The sequence below is a fragment of the Myotis davidii genome, unplaced genomic scaffold, assembly GCF_000327345.1.
Source record: "Myotis davidii unplaced genomic scaffold, ASM32734v1 scaffold238, whole genome shotgun sequence".
Lineage (NCBI taxonomy): Eukaryota > Metazoa > Chordata > Mammalia > Chiroptera > Vespertilionidae > Myotis > Myotis davidii.
The window spans coordinates 2184843-2203426 of NW_006293779.1; the positions used below are offsets into that span (position 1 = coordinate 2184843).

At 48.7% G+C, this 18584-nt stretch overlaps 1 long non-coding RNA gene across 1 annotated transcript in view; it reads left to right on the top strand.

The window, feature by feature from the left end:
* The first annotated feature begins 6463 nt into the window (after positions 1-6463).
* LOC107183703 overlaps positions 6464-18584 on the top strand; it is a 24450-nt gene continuing 12329 nt past the window's right edge. The window contains exons 1-3 of the long non-coding RNA XR_001514504.1: positions 6464-6474; positions 14672-14678; positions 14952-14958. This is a non-coding gene — a long non-coding RNA (uncharacterized LOC107183703). The remainder of the gene's footprint in view (positions 6475-14671; positions 14679-14951; positions 14959-18584) is intronic.

Sequence of the window (18584 nt, forward strand, 5' to 3'; positions counted from 1 at the left end):
CCTCGGCTGTACCCCTGTGGATTGCTCTGTTGCTAACTTGATCTTGTTGCGCCCCAGTTGGGACCCTGAAGCTGCAGCATGGCAGGGGACAGAAGAGCAGTGGCTGAGAGCCACGGAGGACCGTGGGGGCTCAGCTGGGGCTCAGTCTCAGGGTGGGGGCTGTGTAGGCTCCTAGTCCTACTAGGGCGCAGCCACCGGGGAACAAGCATGAGCTTCCTGGGACCCACTCTTGGAAGCTGTTTCCTTTGGAAGGAAAGCAGAGGAAACAGTTAAGGACATGTTGCTTCCATGGGAGGAAGGGAGAATGGGCACTACTGCTACGGGCTGCGGCCAGAAGTGACACTATTTGGGCTGCTTCTCTGCTCTCTCCCCGGTGCTCCCTCTTGCTGCTTCCCGTTGCTTTAACAAACTGGAAGATCTTAAAACTAAACATGTCCCTCGGTGGTTTCCTCTGGAGGGTGGGGACTGACTGGGAAAGGACAGGAGAGCCTTTCTGGAAGGTGGAAGCATTCTGTTTGTTGAATGGGCTGTGGGTGAAGCATCTATCAAAACCCACTTAAGAGCTACTCATTTCCCTATAGATAAATGATCCTCAATATTTAAAAAAATCTGTATTCTACATTGCAAATCAGCAGAATCTTGCTGCTTTTGAGCAAGCTAACATCAATGGGATAAGGCATAGGAAGGGCTGTCCAGATGCTGACCTCCTGTGAGGGGTCGTAAAGGAGGGGTCCTCAGGGGGAGGCTCAGCTCCCACCCCAGTTCTCTCATCTGCACAAAACAGACAGACATTAACCTGACCTTGCAAATGTGTGCCATGGTAAAGGTTAAAGGTCTTGTATGTAACAGCCCAGCATCGTGTCTGACACATTCCTGAACTCAGGGGACCATTCCCAGGGTGATCTGCAGCCGGCTCTGGGCTGCTGCTGGGCTCTGTGATTTCCTGTGTGAGGTGCTGAAGCATCAAGGAGTCCTGGGAAGAGGGAAAAGAAGATAGGGGCCGGAGGTGCTTCTAGCTGCTACTTCTGAAGGCCAGAGAAACCCAACCCAGGACTGGCAGTGTGCCTCACCAGGGTGGGCCTGGGGAAAGTGGTAAGTGGAGAAAAACTCTGCAAGATGGCGAGGCAGTGCCTGAAGACGTGGCAGTTCTGACTGAGTGAGGAAGGTGGGCCTTGGTGCAAAGATTGGTTTTTTCCTTCCCAATAAGACAGAAGAGTAACAATTGCAGGGCTGGTTAAATGACTCTGCCTGTAGCCCATACCATCATGTAGAAAGTAAACCTGATTACAATAAAATATCATTCTAAAGCAAATTTTGGAGGATGTATATGTATATGCTTTAGCTTTAAGATTATTCATATTTGAATAGCAAGTATTAGGAATGTATAGGTCCCACTTGTGTAAATGCCAGTCTGCATCCATATATATTATAAGGGTACTACCCGTAATAACCTAAATAGACAATGATGAACCAACTAAAAGTTTTCATTCACGACCAAAAAGGTCAGCCACTTAAAATCATGAAGAAAGAAAGAAAGAAAGAAAGAAAGAAAGAAAGAAAGAAAGAAAGAAAAAAAAAGAAAGTAAAATAAAATCATGACCAACCCAAGATAACAATGGTGATGCTCTGATGACAGTGAGTCCTTCTGCATGTCTGTGAGGACTTTCAGTGATGCTTGTGGACACGCCCCTGGAAGTCCACAGGAGGGCTTGGTCCTGTGGGAAGGGTTTTGGGAAGAGGAGCAGCTTGGTAAATTTTATGCTTTAAGAAGATCACTCTGTGCTGTGGGAAAAGGACCATAGGGGTGAAGGTATGAGAAGAGAAACCAGGCGAGAAGAGATGGTGGTGGCTCTCACCATGGCAATGAGAAGGGGATGGACTTGTGACAGCATTTTCAGGTAGACTCGAGAGAACATATGTTTTTAAAGACGGGATCCTGCTACCTAGACCTGTTGTCTAATATGGTAGCCACTAGCCTCTTGTGGCTATTTAAATGGGAATGAATTAGAAAATGTTGTTTGTCCACAATGGGCACATTCAAGTGCTCAATGGCCACATGGGCTAGTGGCTGCCAGTTTTTGGTAGCCTAGCTTTAGTGAATATTTTCCTCATCACAGAAACTTCTACTGGCTAGTCCTAAGATCTCTTGGAAAGGTATTGTAACATGGGTATAGAAGAGATCAAAGAGCTCTCAAGTCCAACACCCTCACTTTAGAGGTGACGTGCTGGAGGATGCTCAAGTGATGTCCCGGAGTGGGACCTATGCCAGGTTCTCTGCCGGCAGCCTGGACACACTTTGTAAGCGTCATTGGCAGAAACACCAGCTTTCCTAGGGCTTTGCTTCCAGAAGGAAAGGGTAGAGCCGTTCTTGCTTCTCCCCAAGCTTTTGTCCATGAGGGAGGGGGATGGGAGAGGTGAAGGCCACATGGAAGGCGTGATGACCCCATTTAACAGAAGGCTAAACGAAGGAGCTACTGGCAGTGACTGAGTAAGCAAAGGCTCCGGGAAGACGTGGCCCGATTCTGACTCAGACCACCTCCTAATTCCACCGCAGCCTGGAGAAGGAAGGGTGGGGTATAAACAAAAACAACCACCATTGTTGTTTGCAGCTAACACGGCCCAGCGCTGGAGGCTCGGAGAAGGGGTCTTCAGTCGCTTCTGCAGGAAAGAACACACCGCTTTCTGAAAACCACCCCCACGCAGGGGGCCTCATTTTGTCACTCAGTCACATGCCCTCATCAGCCTCTCCAAAGACATATAGAGGAAGTGGGTTCCAAAGAAACACCACGGGCTCACATGTTACACACACATCCAGATCCCAAGTAGGCCCTGATTCCAGAGAAGTAGAAAGAAAAACAAATAAACAAAAAGAAAACCCTGAGCTAGCCATGCTTCCTGGTGACCTGGTAATTCTGGGAACAATGAAGTGAGTTCACAGGAAGTAGGTGAAAACAGAAAAAGGCCTTGTTTTTGTCACCTCCGAGCTTCTGGTTATGGGTGCGGCTTAGCTTCAGATGAGTCAGGTGGGGAAGGGGACTGGGGAGCTGCCTAAGGAGCTGGCTTGGGAAGGAGAGGACAACAAATGCCTCAGGGCACGTGATCCTCCCAAGGCCCTGACTTGCTGAACCTGGGACAAACTCTACTATGGGACTATGGGTTCATCTCCAGCTGCCCTCGCTCAGCTCAGGATGCTGGGTAGACCACCACATTCCTCTTCCATGCAGGAGTGGTACTCTAATAGCCTTCCAGACTTTCTTGTTACCTTGCGCCTTCATGGACAGATGATCCATGACCACGACAGACCCATTTGTCACCTTCCTCAGTCTATGTTGGGACTCACATCCGTCCCATTAGTATTGTCACTAATGTTTGAGGAGGTGACAAGCAGAGCTACCACTGCCTGTGCACTGGACCTTGTGCTGAGAGCTTCATGTGCATTAGCCCAATTAAACATCACAACCCCTATAGGACTATGTGTCTCCAGTTTACCAATGAAGAAGCTGTGGCTCAGAAAAACAATAGTAACCAGGTGATTCAGAATCATGCTCTTTGGTATTTCCTTGAATGAATTGAAAACTTATGTCCATACAGAAACCTGAGCATGGATGTTTATAGCAGATTTATTTATAACTGCCCAAACTTGGAAGCAACCAAGATGCCCTTTAGTAAAGTAATGGGTAAACAAACTCCTATATACATCCATAAAATGGAATATTACTCAGTGCTAAAAAGAAATGAGTTATTCAAACCATTAGGAGACATGGAGGAACCTAAAATGCTTATATGAAGTGAAAGAAGCCAATCTGAAAAGGATACATACTGTCTGATTCCAACTGTATGACATTCTGGAAAGGACAAAATTATGAAGATAGTAAAAAGTTCAGTGGTTGCCAGGGTTGGTGGTGGTGGTGGTGTGTGGGGGTAGGGGGATGGATGAATAAGTGGAGCACAGAGGATTTTTAGGGCAATGAAACAACTCTGTCTGATGCTATGACGGATACAGGTCATTATACATTTGTCACAACACACAGAATGTACAACACCAAGAGTGAACCCTAATGTCAACTATAGACTTTGGGTGATAGAGATTTTGGGTGACAATGTAGGTTTATCGGTTATAACAAATGTAACTCTTGTGCAAGGTGTAATTGGTAGGGAAGGCTGTGGAGGTGGGGAGGTGGGGTATATGGAAGTTTCTTTAATTTCTGCCCAATGTTGTTGTGAAATGAGGACTGATCTAAAAGATAAAGTTCATGTGGTTTTTTTTTAAGTTTCAGTACCTATCCAAGGTCCCAGCACAGTAAACAGTGGAACTGGAACCCAAATGCAGGGCTTCTTAATCGCAAACACCAAGTCCTTTATTTCACACCTCACTGTGGTCTTTCAAAGGTCACATACCTTAAAAAAAGTTATGGCTTTAATTCACAGTGATAACATGACCTGGGCATTAATTCATTTTCTGATAAGGAAATCGGCTCAGAAAGGTTAGCTAACTCATTCAAGTCACGAACTGGGTGGGTGAGTAACTGAGTCAGAACTTGAATCCAGGTCAGTTGACTTGAAACTGTGTTTTTATCAGGTAACCCACAGACTTCTCTGACGCAGAAATGCATCTGACCCAGAAACACACACAGAGTATTGTCCAGCTGACTGCCTTCACCTACCAGCTGCTATGTGACTTCCACTAGATGTTGAGTTAGTCCATCAGCTGCTAGCAGGGGATGGAGTCCTGTGTCCCCAAGGATGTGGGTCATGTCTCCACCAAGGCAAGATGCATGAAAACAAGCTTTGCCGTTGGTCCATACCCAGAATTAATAAGTGTGGAGAGATGCATGGAGAGAGAAGGGGCCAGGGAAGAAACTGGGCTAGTGTGCTGGGAAATTGAGATGCAAATCCAACCCAGGAAGACTCAGCTCTTCTTCTCGCTAAGGTCATAGGAGTCTGGGCTGCTACATGGGTGGCCAGACCTCCCAGTTGTGGAGGGAAAGTTTGCATCAGCAATGGAGGAGACCCTCTGGGAATACTGGGAACATCCAACACTCCCTTCAGTCTGTGTCCTTTCTCTAAAGGCAAGTGTGACAATGCCGCCCTCTCCGCTCTGAGCTGAGAACTTGCCTGACCGAAATCCTGCTCACATGCTTGTCTCCCCTCTCCTTCCAATACCCTTTCTTCCCTTTGCTTTTAGGCCATACTTTCTTCCCTAGTCTCTAGGAAGGAGGAGATGGAGGGTGCTGCCCCTCCCTGTCTGTCTGTCTGTCTGTTAGATTGGCACTTCTCTTTCTTGGCCAAAGTCTACACTCTGGCTCACTGCTTTCACTGTTCTGTGAGGAACCAACCTGGGAGTTAGTAAAAGGTTGACCACACAGCACCCTGCTACAGAGAAACAACTAAAAACTGAAGGTGATAACCATGGGGGCTGACAATGTGGAGTTGGGCAGGTTGGGCACTGCCCAAGGGTGCCTGGCAGAGGAGTGAGTGGGGTCTGAAATAGAGACCTTGTTCTTCTCACCAAGCTGTGTCCCCTATGCAAAGGGACGTCTCTAATGAACACAGAAGTGCCACGTGGCATGAGTTACTTTTTAAAAATCCTCACCCAAGGATATGCTATTGATTTTAGAAAGAGAAAGAGACAGAGAGAGAGAGAGAGAGAGAGAGAGAGAGAGAGACATCAATGTGAGAGGGAAACATTGATCTGTTGCCTTTCATACATGCTCTGACCAGGAATCAAACCCATAACCTGGGTATGTGACCTAACCAGGAATAGAACCTGCAACCTTTTGGTGTATGGGATAATGCTCCAACCAACTGAGCCAACCAGCTAGAGTGACCTGGGCTATTTTGAAGGCCATGGGTGATCACTGTAATCAGCATCACTGTGGTTATTCTTATTCCTAGATACTACTTGCTTGACTCAGTGTGGAAAGAGGCTGAGCTTTGGAGTCATGGTCCTGGATTCAATCTAAGTTCTCCAGTTACAAGAGGTTAAAACTTTATCAGTCTCTTGGCCTCTATTTATCCATTCCCAAATGCTACCACATACATATTTTCATTGACCTTCACAAAACAAAACAAAACATACTTACACATATACACATTCTACACAAAACACACAGACACACACACACACACACACACACACACACACACCAGCAGTCGGGGGCAGACTTGGAGCTCAGGCTGCTCCCTCGGGCAGAAACCTTCCTCTGAACCTCAGTCCCCTCGAGGGCATCGCCACCTTGCACACACCCAGGCCTTTCCTCTGGGGCCGAGGAGGCAGGGACGGCCTGGAAGCTAGAGTCATGCAGGGGCCATCGGAGAAGAAAGTGCAGCAGCTTTTCCCACTTGGTGATCACGACAGAGTGTCTTGCAGTTGATTGCATTATTCCTTTCAGCAGCAAGAAAAACACACAGGCCTCAGCTGGTTCTCTGAGACCCAGCAGGCCTCTCGCAGGCTTTTTCTCTAGGGCCTCTGGGGTCGAGGACACTTCCTCTTCCGCTTTCTTGAGCCAACCCCCCCCCCACCCCCCTCCTGCACAGAGGCACACAGCTCGGCGGTCTCTGCGAGGGGCTGCGCCTGCTGCCCAGGGCCTGTGACCCCATCCTCGGGCTCTGGTGAGTAAGGCGTCCCTTTAAGGGCTTTATGTATTTTTAAACATCAAGTCTTTGTGGAACCTGGAAGGGGGCAGGGCTCCGTGATTGTTTTCTTCTTTTTCCTGTACAGTCAGCTGGGATTGTCAGGAATTCTAGGCTGTGTGTGTTTATGGAAGCCATGGGGGGTCCTGGGAGAGGAAAGTGACATGAAGACCTGCATTCTCAGAGGCCCCTGGGAGCCTGGAGGCATCTCCTCTCCATCCTCAGAGCCTGTTGCCTCAAACTCAGGACATTGTCCAGGGAGGTCCCTGAGCTGTGCAAGGAGGGGAGGGAACTCAGCAGCCAAACCTATTGCAGTCCTGGCTTCCCATCTCAGCTGTCACCCACCCCTGCCCAACCTGCAGGTCTTTCCAGAATGTCTCTGTGGGTACACTGTGCTGTCTTCACCCTGGGCAATGGCTAACCTCTGGCAGTGCAAGAAGTGTACCAAGAGGCAGGGGTGCCACACAGCCCTGGCACATGGGAGCCCCAATAACTGCCCATGAAGTGCACAGGTCTCAGGCTGCGGTCAACAGCCGATTGCAGGCTCTGAGTGTGAACTTTCATTCCAACCCCACCTCCAGCTCCCCCAGGCCTCAAGGCAGCCCCCAAAGTAATGTCCACGGGTTGCAGGGTTGCGGGGTTGCGGTGTGGGTCTTAGACACTGGTCTGCGCGTGACTGACCACCACCTCCCCACTAGCTGGCCCAGGCCTCCTGGATATTTTCACAGGGTGCTCACCCGTCCGGGCACAGCCAAGATCTTTTACACAGTCATCTTGCCGTTGGCAGACAGGTGTGAAAAGAACAGAAAGCAGACATCTCGGTCTGCTGATTTAATTACTGCTTTTCAGAGCAGCCGGGGTTGGGTCTAGAGAGTTCCTAATGGCAGGTCTGTCTGTGGTACAAGAGCAAACATGTGCGCCTTAAGTAGAGGGTTGACAGGCCACCGCTAATACGAGCAGTAATGCCAGGTCAGCCAGTTGGGGCGACTCCTGTGTCTCCGCTGGCTCAGTGTTGCCCTAGGCCTGGGCGTTGTGCTCAGACAAGCTCGGTGCTGCCAGCAGAAACCTGCAGCCCGGATGGGTCGCACAGAGCAGTGACCCTCCCATGTCCCCAAGGTGCTCGTCCTTTTCATGTATTCACTCAACCAACATTGATTAAGCTCCTCTCTAATTAAGCCCCATCCTCCACCCAGCAGTGGACAGGGGAGGCCAGCCCACCCGTGGGTCCTTTGTCCTCAAGTCAGATGTTTATTCTCAGGAGACCTCACTTAATCTTCTTCTCAGGACCTCGTGGCCTGGTCGCACACACCTCACAGGAAGGTTCCTGACAGAGGCGACTGTCCTGATCTCTTGGCTCCAGTGCCATTGTCCAGCCTCAGTAGGTCACACAAATACCCAACCACATAAATCCTACATATCCACTAGGGGAGAGGGGAAGGGGAAATGGGAAACAAAAGAGAATAGAGGTTATCACGGTAGAAATGCGGGGTCGGAGAAGGCTGCACCCTGTCCAGTGCAGAAGGGAAGGGGGTGAAGTAGTCACCGGAGCAGAGTTAATACCATTAATAGCAGAGCTCACCGTGAGCAGGGCGCTAGCTCAGAACACTGTCTCTGTCTGTTCTTACGGGAAGCATCCCCTCCTGCTATCAAACAGCTGGGAGAGCTGGGCATACACGGTTTTGAACAAATGGAAGCTTTATTAGCAGCATCCGTGCTTTACTAACACCATCGCCACCATTGCCACCACCACCACCATCATCATCATCACTCACCTTTATTTATTTATTAAATATATTTTTATTGATCTCAGAGAGGAAGGGAGAGGGAGAGAAAGAGAGAAACATCAATGGCGAGAAAGAAACATTGAACGGCTGCCTCTTGCCCTCCCCCACGCCCCCCACACTGGGATTGAGCCTGCAACCCAGACCGACTGGGAATTGAACAATGACCTCCTGGTTCACAGGTCAATGTTCAACCACTGAGCCATACTGGCCGGGAGGCCATCATCACCCACCTTTAGAAAAGATGAAGGTTCATGGAGATCTTTTCTCCTGTGAGGTTAGGAGAGGTGGGTCAGGAGGAGCGCAGGCCAAGCAGAGGGATGCGTGGCGGTTTAGATGTAGAGACGGGAAGATTTTGAACAGTCAACTGAGCCGTCACCTGCAGTCCCTGGGCTGTCATTGATCGTTGTTGAGAGAGCAAGCGTCGCGATTAAAAGTGGTTTGAAGGCAGCCCGGGGGTGACAGGGGGTCTGAATGCTTCACTGGAGAAGGGAAAATGAGTCAGGGAGACTAATATGAACAACAATAACAAAAAGGATAGGTCATGATGACATTTTTGTTTTATTTTGTTCAAATTAGTTTTATTATTACTTATCAACTTAAGGTTTTTTTTATAATTTATTGAGGTGAACTATACCCAACATCAATTTAACCATTTTGAAGTGAGTGATCCAGTGACATTTAGTACATTCAAAATGTTGTGCAACCACCTCAAAGTAAATCCTGGACCTATTAGTCGGTTTCTCCCATTCCCCCTCCCTCCAGCCCCTGGTGACCACCAAGCTCTCTTCTGACGCTGTGGGTTTATCCCTTCTGGATATTGCACACAAATAGGATTATACAGGTGACCCTTTTTGTCTGGCTCCTCTCACTGAGCAGGTTTTTGAGATTCATCCACATTGTAGTACTTCATGCACCATTAGTACTTTATTCATTCTGATGGCTGAATAATATTCCAGTGTATGGATATAACCAACATTTTTAATCCATCCATTCATTCATGAGCACTGGGCTGTTGTGAGCAGTCAATAGAAACATGCACACACAGTCCTGATGCCATTTTAAGGATGACTTTGAAGCTGTGTCTTCATGTGTCCTCTGCTTTGATGCTGTGGCAGGACTTCATGAAATGTATTTCCAAGGTGAGGCTCCCAATTTCAGTCCCTGGGGAGCCAGGACCTGGTAGCCCCCATCCTGGAGAAACAGCGCCAGCCCCGCTCAGGAGGCTGGAGGAGACCGTCCTGGGTTGAGTCAGAAGACCCGGTCCCTGTTGAAGTAATGGCTCTGCTGCTTCCAGGCTGGAGAGCTGGGTAGGTCTTGGAGCCTCGGGCTCCCATTTCTCAAAAGGTGCCACGATCGCCGATCACCTTTCTCACAGAGCTGTTGGAAGGATGACGGAGCTGTCCCAGGTGGGATGCTTCTCAAGTCATCATGGATCACACATTTGTGCCATGATAATTATTTCTCAAGTAGAAGACATGCAAGGTGACAATTCTGACTCACCATCAGTACGGGTTTGTGTTCGTCATTGCATTTATTATTATTATTTATTTGCAAGTATTCAAACATAGAGATCTTTAGAAGACTACTGGGTAGCCCACAGAATCAGAGAAATGAATAATCAGGCTCAAAAGGGCAGGGGCCAGACAAGGTCTGGGGGTCCCTGAAGCAGGGTTCCAAATCCCAGGAGAGGGTTTGATTGATGAGGCCCTAGGGGTGGGCAAGAATCCTTGATTGACAGTTCCACCAGGCCTGTACTCTGGTGGGAGGCAGGGGGAGAGGTGATTCCCCACATGGAAATGGAGGGCCTGTTAACAGAAGGAAGAAGTGGAGGCTGGGAGGCCCCAAAGCTTCAAATGTCGACTAGAGACCATCTCCTTGAACTGATTATGCAGAAGCAAGCCCAGCAGGCCCTGCTGAGCCACGGGCTGTGGGGCTACCCTAGGAGCAGAGCACAGTTTGGGGTGACTAGGGATTTAGGGTAAATGTTGGGACCTGTCACCTGCACAGCCCCTGCAAGGTGTGCCCTTAAATGCCGTGCTCCTTGGGTCAGGGGCAACAGCCCAGTGAGAAGTCTGGAGCCAACTGGCAACAGAAAACATCCAGGTTCCAGGGGACCAGCGACGGGGCTTTCCCAAAGCCAGCCAAGTCCTCAGTGTACGTGGGAGATTGTTCATTGCCATTCTTCTAGGCATGAGCTGTCTCCACACTTTAAAAAGACATGAATGTGCACCGAGACCCACTGGGCCCCTCCTTTCTTTAATCATCCATCTCGGAAGTGGTTGGCAACCCCCGCTGTCCGTGCCCCCAATATAGGCTGCCACGCTCCTTGGAAAAACAGGAATTTCTTATCAGATCAACAGGAAATTCTATTTTTACTTGATGTTAGAATTAAAAATACCAGAGAGGAACTTCCATGTCCACGCCGGGCACTAAATTTATCCCCCACTGAGGCACTGTCTTCCAAAACGGCTGCGCTAGGGCTTGCTCCCTCGGAGACTGGCCCGGATGGCACGGGTGACAGAGCGCTGTGCATCCCCACGTGGGTTTTCTTTCTCACTCCGGGCAGCAACTTTGCCAGGAGGATCACAGAGTCTCAGTTTCCTCATCTCCAGTAACAGGAGGCTTAACTGGACCTGTGTTTTCAGTGCAGAGGCCACTGGTCACAGGTGGCTGTTGAGCACTTGCCATGAGACTCGTCCACATTGGGATGTGCTGTAAGTGTAACGTACACACTGGATTTAGAAGACTGATGGCTGGAGGAGGACGATGTCCCATGCACATCCCGGTGGGTCTGGAAAGCTGCTCCAGAGATGTTTATTAAAGCAAGGAGCTAGCTCTGGGTAGCAGTCCCCTCCCGTTAACCAAGTGGCCCTGGCCAAGAGTGACCCTTAAGCCAGAGGACCCCTTTTTCCCAAAGCAGGTAGGAGAATGGCATTGATGTGCTGCGAGAACGCAGGCTCAGGAGCACCAGGGAAGGAAAGCCAGGGTTTACTGAGGCCTGCCTGGCGCCAGTGCTTACCAGCAGGACCTGGATCTGTCCACTGCAGCCAGCGGGAGTGTCGGCTTCATCAGCAACCACCCCATTTCACATTCCGCAGAGAGAGCAGGGTGACTCAGAGAGGCTGTTAGGGAATGGAATCAGAGTCAACCCAATTCCGAACTCATGCTCTTGTCTTTTTTCCTTCACTGTTTTGTTCAACATTTTGCTGCAGGTCATAAGCCAAGCTAATAGACCCAGTGGCCACTTGTGTGGGCGCTGCCAGCTGGGTGAGTGGCAGCTTTTCTCTGGGAAGGAACATGTCTGTTTAGCAGGGCAGCTGCCTTTGCCCGGCGTTAACTGTAGCACAAGTACCCACTTCCCTCGGAGGGCCATAGGCCTTTCCTGCAGTGCCCGGCTGGCTTGACCTTGAAGATCACACGACTCCTTCTCGTAACCCTGTGAATGCACCCTTAGCCTTTTTTCTGGGATTCGTATAAACCAGCGATTTTCAACCTTTTTCATCTCACGGCACACATAAATTAATTACTAAAATTTGCGGCACACCAAAAAATGTATTTCTTGCTGATCTGACAAAAATAGGTATAGTTTTGATTCATTTACACTGGGCGGCTATTGTTGTGTTGGCTATTGTTGTTTTTTAATTTGACAATCTAAGGGAAAAGAGGCCAGTGCCCCTGACTAAATAGTCAGGTACGGCATGTTTTAAAAATTCTTGGGACACACCAGTTGAAAATCGCTAGTATAAATGAATACCTGATTTACTTGCTGGGTGGTATTTTTGTTTTGTTCTGATTTTTTTTTTTTAGTGGTATAATAAAAAATACTTGGTCTCTCCCCCTGCCTCTGAAGGTGGGATCTTGATGTAATTTGCTCCTTGTCCCAGGGCCTCAGTCTCCTCATCTATAGCAACAAGAGGCTTAACTAGGCCTGTGTTTGCAGTGCAGAGGCCGCTGGTTACAGGTGACTGTTGAGCACTTGTAAGAGACTGGTCCACTTTGGGATGTGCTATAAGTGCAACATATGCACTGGGTTTCAAAGACGGATCAGAAAACAGAATGAAACCTTCTCATCAATAATAATTATGTTGCTTACATGCTGAAATGATAATATTTTGGATATATTGGGTTAAATAAGATAAATTAGTGAATTTACATTTACCTGCCTATTTCTTTATACTAAGGCGGTTTTTAGAACATTTAAAAATATATGTGATTTGTATTGTTTCCCATGGACAGGTTGGCCTAGGCATTCTGGGTTCCTCTCGTTTTGGGTCTGTCCAGTTCACTTGTCCATTTGGTGGCTGCAGGGACCCTCGCCTCTGGCTGCTCCTCATCCATTTTCTCCAATGTCCCTCACAGAGCTGTCCCGAAGCGGGAGGGGAAGTCCATAGCTCTCAGTGACCTTGTGACCCAGTGAATGTGGCGATGTGCGTGCTCTGGGAGGAGCTGCACCGGGTCATGGCCTGTCCTCTCTGCCACGGTGTGAGGAAGAGGTCACCCAGAGTCCGAGATCCTTCCTGCTCTGCAGCTGATGCCCCCTCATGAAAGCCAAGCCTGTGGCTAATGGCTGAGGGGCAGCCTCAACTTTTGACACTGTGTCCGGGAGTAAGAGATGGTCTGGTGCATTATAAAACCTTCATACATATCCTAAATTCCAAAGAATTTGTTCTTTTCACACAGGTAGCCTAAGAAAAGGAAATAAAAAGTCAAAGGAAAGGGAATTAAAGCGTGTCCTGGATAGAAACCCAGTGACCTGGTTAAAGGGCTGACAGCTTTTAGAATACTCAAGAATTGGGGTGTGATAAGATACAACAAAACAAACACACACCACACCTCTCTTTGTAGGGGTGTACTCTATTGCCAAAAGCCAGGTACTTGCGTGGAGTCAGTTAAGGACTGTGAATGTTAATTCAGTGACTAACAGTTAAAGGCAGAACGAAGTAGATAAGAGTCAAGCATAAACTTGCACTCGTTGGGCAATTGTATTGGAAACTGGGAGATGTGAAGGGTGAACCAAGGGTGGGTCAGTGCACTTAGTCTGGCCTTTGCCACCTGGAGAAGGCAGTGTGGCTTATTCCTGCAGGGAAGATGGGATATGCCCATGGGACTGCTAGGCGAGCCTCAGTACCTGAATTCCCACTCCAAAGGCATGTAGTGAGCACTGTGGGGAAGATAATGCACACAGAGGGGAACGTAGAAAGACAGGACAGAGGGGTTTCTTGTTTATTCCATAGTCTCATTCTAGAAGAGAGGAAACTGAGGCCTGTGAGTTGGAGCGATGATCCAGGATTACATAGCTAAGTAGTGAAAGGCAGGGCAAAGACCTCAGACTCCTGATGTTATGTCCTTGTCTTAAGGATCCTGAAGAGGGTGTCATGGAAGAAATATTGGACCAGACCTTAGGGGACCTGGTTCTACTTGAGTCACTACTAATGATGTGACCTTGGACAAGTCATTTCACTTCCCTAAGCCTTAGTTTCCTCATCCATAAAGGGGGTGACTACATGGTCTCTGAGGTCTCTTATTCAAGTAGTCAGGATAAGCTAGACGTGGCTGTGATAACAAATAACCCCCACATCTCAATGGCTGAAGAAGCAAAGACTTGTTTCTCACTCATACCATGTGATCATAGCAGGGATCCTGGCTGATGGAGGCTCCACCTCAACCCACGTTTCATGGGGAAGAAAACGTGGCAAAGCATATTCTGGCTTTTAAAGCTTCTGGCACAAAATGGCACACGTCACTTTCACTTACATTTTACTGCCCAAAGCAAGTGACAAGGTCATCCACCATATGGCCAGAAGGAGAGACTCAAAATATTTGACAACAGTCTTTCCACCCATATGGTGTCACATGGTGACAAAACAGTACAGAGCTGTGTGGGGCGGGGGGAGGGAGAGGTGGTGGTTGGGAGCACCCGCCCTGGGTGGACTTGATGGGAAGACTTCATGGAGAAGGCTGCACTCAGAGGCAGAGAGTAGAAAACACTGTGTCTGGGAAGGCCTGGCAGGAGCAGAACCAGGGGAATGGCAAAGCACGAGAAATGCTAAGTGGAGAACTGCCTATTTGACTGAAGTGTGGGTGTACGAGGGGAGGAATAAGGAGAGAAGTCTGAGAGCAGACCATGCAGGGCTGTGAGTGCCAGGGGAGGGGGGCCTGTGCCTTATTTGCTGGGCCCTGGCCTTTCTGAGCAGGTTTGGGAACCCATGAAGCCGTGTGTGGATGCAGCTCTAGAGAAGGGGTGATCAGAATAGCATGGGAGTGGGGGACATGAGGTGGAGGCCTCTGCTCTCCTTGGGGCTGGAGGTGACGAGGCCTTAATGCCCTGAGGCTGAATTCGGGGTGGGAACAGCAGAAGAAACAGGACAAATGCAAGGGAGACTACATGTGAAAGAAGCTAGCACAGGCCTAGGCACCCTACCCAACTGGCTTTCATTTGGTGACGGTCGGTGACGTATAAGGAGGAAGAGGGAGAAATAAAGATAAGCAGGAAGTTTTGAGTTCAGATGCCTGGACAGTGTGGCATCTACAGAGAGAGGGAGTCAGGATGCATCGTTCGTTTGGAGCGAGGGAGGTGTGAGGTGCGCTCAGTTCTAGAGATAAGGGGAGTCTCTGTTCCCGTTTCTGGGCGAGGGAGCATGTAGGGAGGGGAGAATGGTTGTGGATGTGCAGTTTGATGAAGCAGTCCTCCTGTGTGAGATTTCAGGTCAGTGTCCTAGGACTCCCAGAGAGGACCATTGAGCTGTCCCGCCTGTGTTCTCTGAGCATGTGCAGGTGCCCGAGGGACAGGGGCGATTTGGTTGGCAGTTGCTGGAGATGCCCCTGAGGTCCATGCTTCGAAGGATACCTGGGACCTTCTTGGGAGAGAAAGCTGGTAACCAGGAGGGCTTGTGGGGCTCCTTCCGAACTCCAAGGTGAGCATCAGGCCCAGTGACAGGGAGGACACTCCTGCCTAGTCTGAGGTCATGGTCCAAGGTGCAGGTAACGTTCAATGCCAAATAACAGGGCTCCCCATGTGTCAGCTGTCCTTGTTCTCATTCCCGACGGGTCATTTTGTCCAGGTCTGAAATAGCATTTTTAAAAATATATCTTTTTTAATTTTACTTTAGAGAAGAAGGGAGAGGGAGAGAGATAGAAGCATCAATGATGAAAGAGAATCATTGATCAGCTGCCGCCTGCATGCCCTACATTGGGGACCGAGCCCACAACCTGGACATGTGCCCTGACCGGGAATTGAACTGTGACCTCCTGGTTCATAGGGTGACGCTCAACCACTGAGCCATGCCGGCCAGGCTCAACTTGCATTTTTGAAGCGTCTGCACTCGTTTTGAGCTAATCTAGAGAAGATGTGGACGCACCCTCCCGGCCCCTGCTGCTTACCATCCTCCAAACCTCTGAATATGATTATTTAAAGTAATAATGAAAAGCAAAACAGGAAATTCTTATCCGTTTGGTCAGGAAATTCTTGAGCCGTGTGGAAGGTACCGCTCTGGGGTCTGTGCCCTCCAGGAACTGTCTGGAAATGATTTATGATCCAAGATGGCGCCAGTCCTTCCTCAACCCACCGCGTCAGAGAGGGAGGGATGCCCTGAGCCCTGGGAAGCAGGACCTGTGCTATCTTGGAATGTGCGTTTCTGTTGATAACATATTCATTGTCTCCACTAATAAGTTATGGTACTGTTTTTGTCTTGCCCTGGAATAGGAAGTAGCATATTGAAGCAAAATAAAGATGCTCCATTTTAAATTTGAAAAGCTTACTTTATTTATTTTTTTTTTACCATGTATTATTTTATGTGGAAAGTTAGATAGTAAGACTTTGGGAAGAAGATTTATGTTGACTGAGGATGCATGCGTTCCATAAATTCTGAGAGACCCTTTATGTGCCGTGTTAACTTCTCTCATGAGGGGTATCACTTTCTTCATCTCACGGATGCGAAAACTGAGGCTCACTGAGTGAAGCAACCTCATAGAGAATAAAAGCTGGAACCAGAAGAAATAATGTTTTCAATAGTCTCTGCGTTACCTGAGAGCCCAGGCCAGGTCCGCTTTGCTCACCACTGTGTCCCCAGCACGGGGCAGAGTGCCTGAAATATATTAACTTCAACCCCAAACCAGTTCTTGAGTAAAAGAATTAAGGTGTGTGGGGGATGGGGACGCTGATCATGTGAGATTTGCTGCCACCTCACATGACTACGCCCCTTGTTCTGTTCCAATAAGGGTTTTTCGATTATTTCTAGTACACACAGGGCCAAAGAAGGTAAATCTCAGGAAGACGTTGAAGGATTGTTGATTTTTACCAAGAGCTCGTGTTATGGGCTTAATGGTGTCCTGACCCCAAGATTGTTATTTTGATGTCTTATCTAACCCCAGGTACTTCAGAATATTGGAGATACCATTTTAAAGAGGGAGGTCATTAGGGTGAGCCTTATTCATATGACTGGTGTCCTTATAAAAAGAGGTAATCAGCCTTGGCCAGTTTGGCTCAGTGATTAGAGTGTCGGCCTGTGGACCAAAGGATTGGGGGTACGATTCCTGGTCAAGGGCATGTACCTGGGTTGCAGGTTCGATCCCCTGCCCTAGCCTGGGTACATGTGGGAGGCGACCATTTGATGTGTCTCTTTCAAGTTGATGTTTCTCTCTCTCTCTCCTCCCTCCCTTCCCCCCCCCCTCTCTCTCTCTAAAAATCAATGGAAAAAATATTCAATAGAAAAAATATCCGTGGGTGAAGATTAATAAAAAATTTAAAAAAAGAAGAGGCAGTCAGGACACAGACACATGCAGTAGGTAACGAGACAGAGAGAGAGAAGACCATGTGAGGATGCATGGAGAGGCTGAGCCAGAGAAAGATGCCCTGGGAGAAACAAACCCTGCTGACCCCTTGTTCTTGGACTTCTAACCTCCAGGACTGCGAGGGTATACATTTCAGTTGTGTGGGCTGCCCGGTCCATGGTACTTTACTATGACCACCCCAGCAAATTAAACTGCTGGCCTCTCTGTGGCTCATTCCCTACTGCGCATCACGTCCTCATAAGCTCCTCGCACTTCCCTTACGGCGCTTTCACCTCTGAGTCTGCATCGGGACAAGGCCGCTGCTGTGGTGTGGAGCTCACCTGGAGCTGAGGACCATGAGCAGAAGATCTGTGTTCGAACAGACTCTCTTCTCTCCCCTAAAGTCCTGACGAGGCATTGCTCACAGGAGGTCCGCAGGGTGAGCCTTGTTCAATATCACTGGTGTCCTTATAAGAAGAGGTAATCCTCCTTGGCCAGATGTGGTTGCAGCAACAGGGCTGTCATAAACCGGCAGGCTCTCCCACTCTCTGAGCCGTTTCTTCATCTGTGTTTGTTTACCTGGCAAAGCTTTTGTTTTTAACTGATTTTTAAATGCTGCCATTTCAAAGGACATGTGTTCTCACGTCAGCAGCAGCCAGCTCACCTATTGTCTTACACCTGCCTGCTTCGCTTGTTCACATTCAGGTCTGAACCTGTCCCGACTCCAGCAGCCTCTGTGTGTGCGATTCCAGCACCGTTCGGCCTGCGGCGTGCCCTGCGCTTGGCCTGGTGTTTATGAGGTTTCTCCCGGCCAGGGCCTTCTCCTCCTCTGTGAGGCCTCCTTTGCGGCTGGTGGTTTGTGGCTGGTGTCCTGCCAGCTCCCACTCACACCTCCAACTCACTTCAAGCTTCCACCTCCGTGAACTTGGAACTGCTCACCCTTGTTTTTATGCTGAGGTTGGCATTGACTGGGTTTTTGGGTCTCCACAGTTCTCACTGACCCTAGCATTTCCATATTCACCCACTCATTTATTCATTCATCTAACAAATATTGCTGGCTTTCCAGTACATCTTTTAAAAAATATATATTTTTGTTGATTTCAGAGAGGAAGGGAAGGAGAGAGAGAGAGAGAGAGAGATAGAAACATCAATGGTGACAATCATTGATTGTTTACCTCCTGCATGCCCCCTACCGGGAATCAAACCCCCAACCTGGACATGTGCCCTGACTGGGAATTGAACTGTGACCTCCTGGTTCATAGATCCATGCTCACCCACTGAGCCACACTGGTGGGGCTCCAGGATGTCTTTTTAACTTGTTACTTCTGGTGCTGCTAGCTTAAATATAGTGTATCTAAAAATTTACAAACTGTTTTTCTTTACCCTTCTAATTTAAGT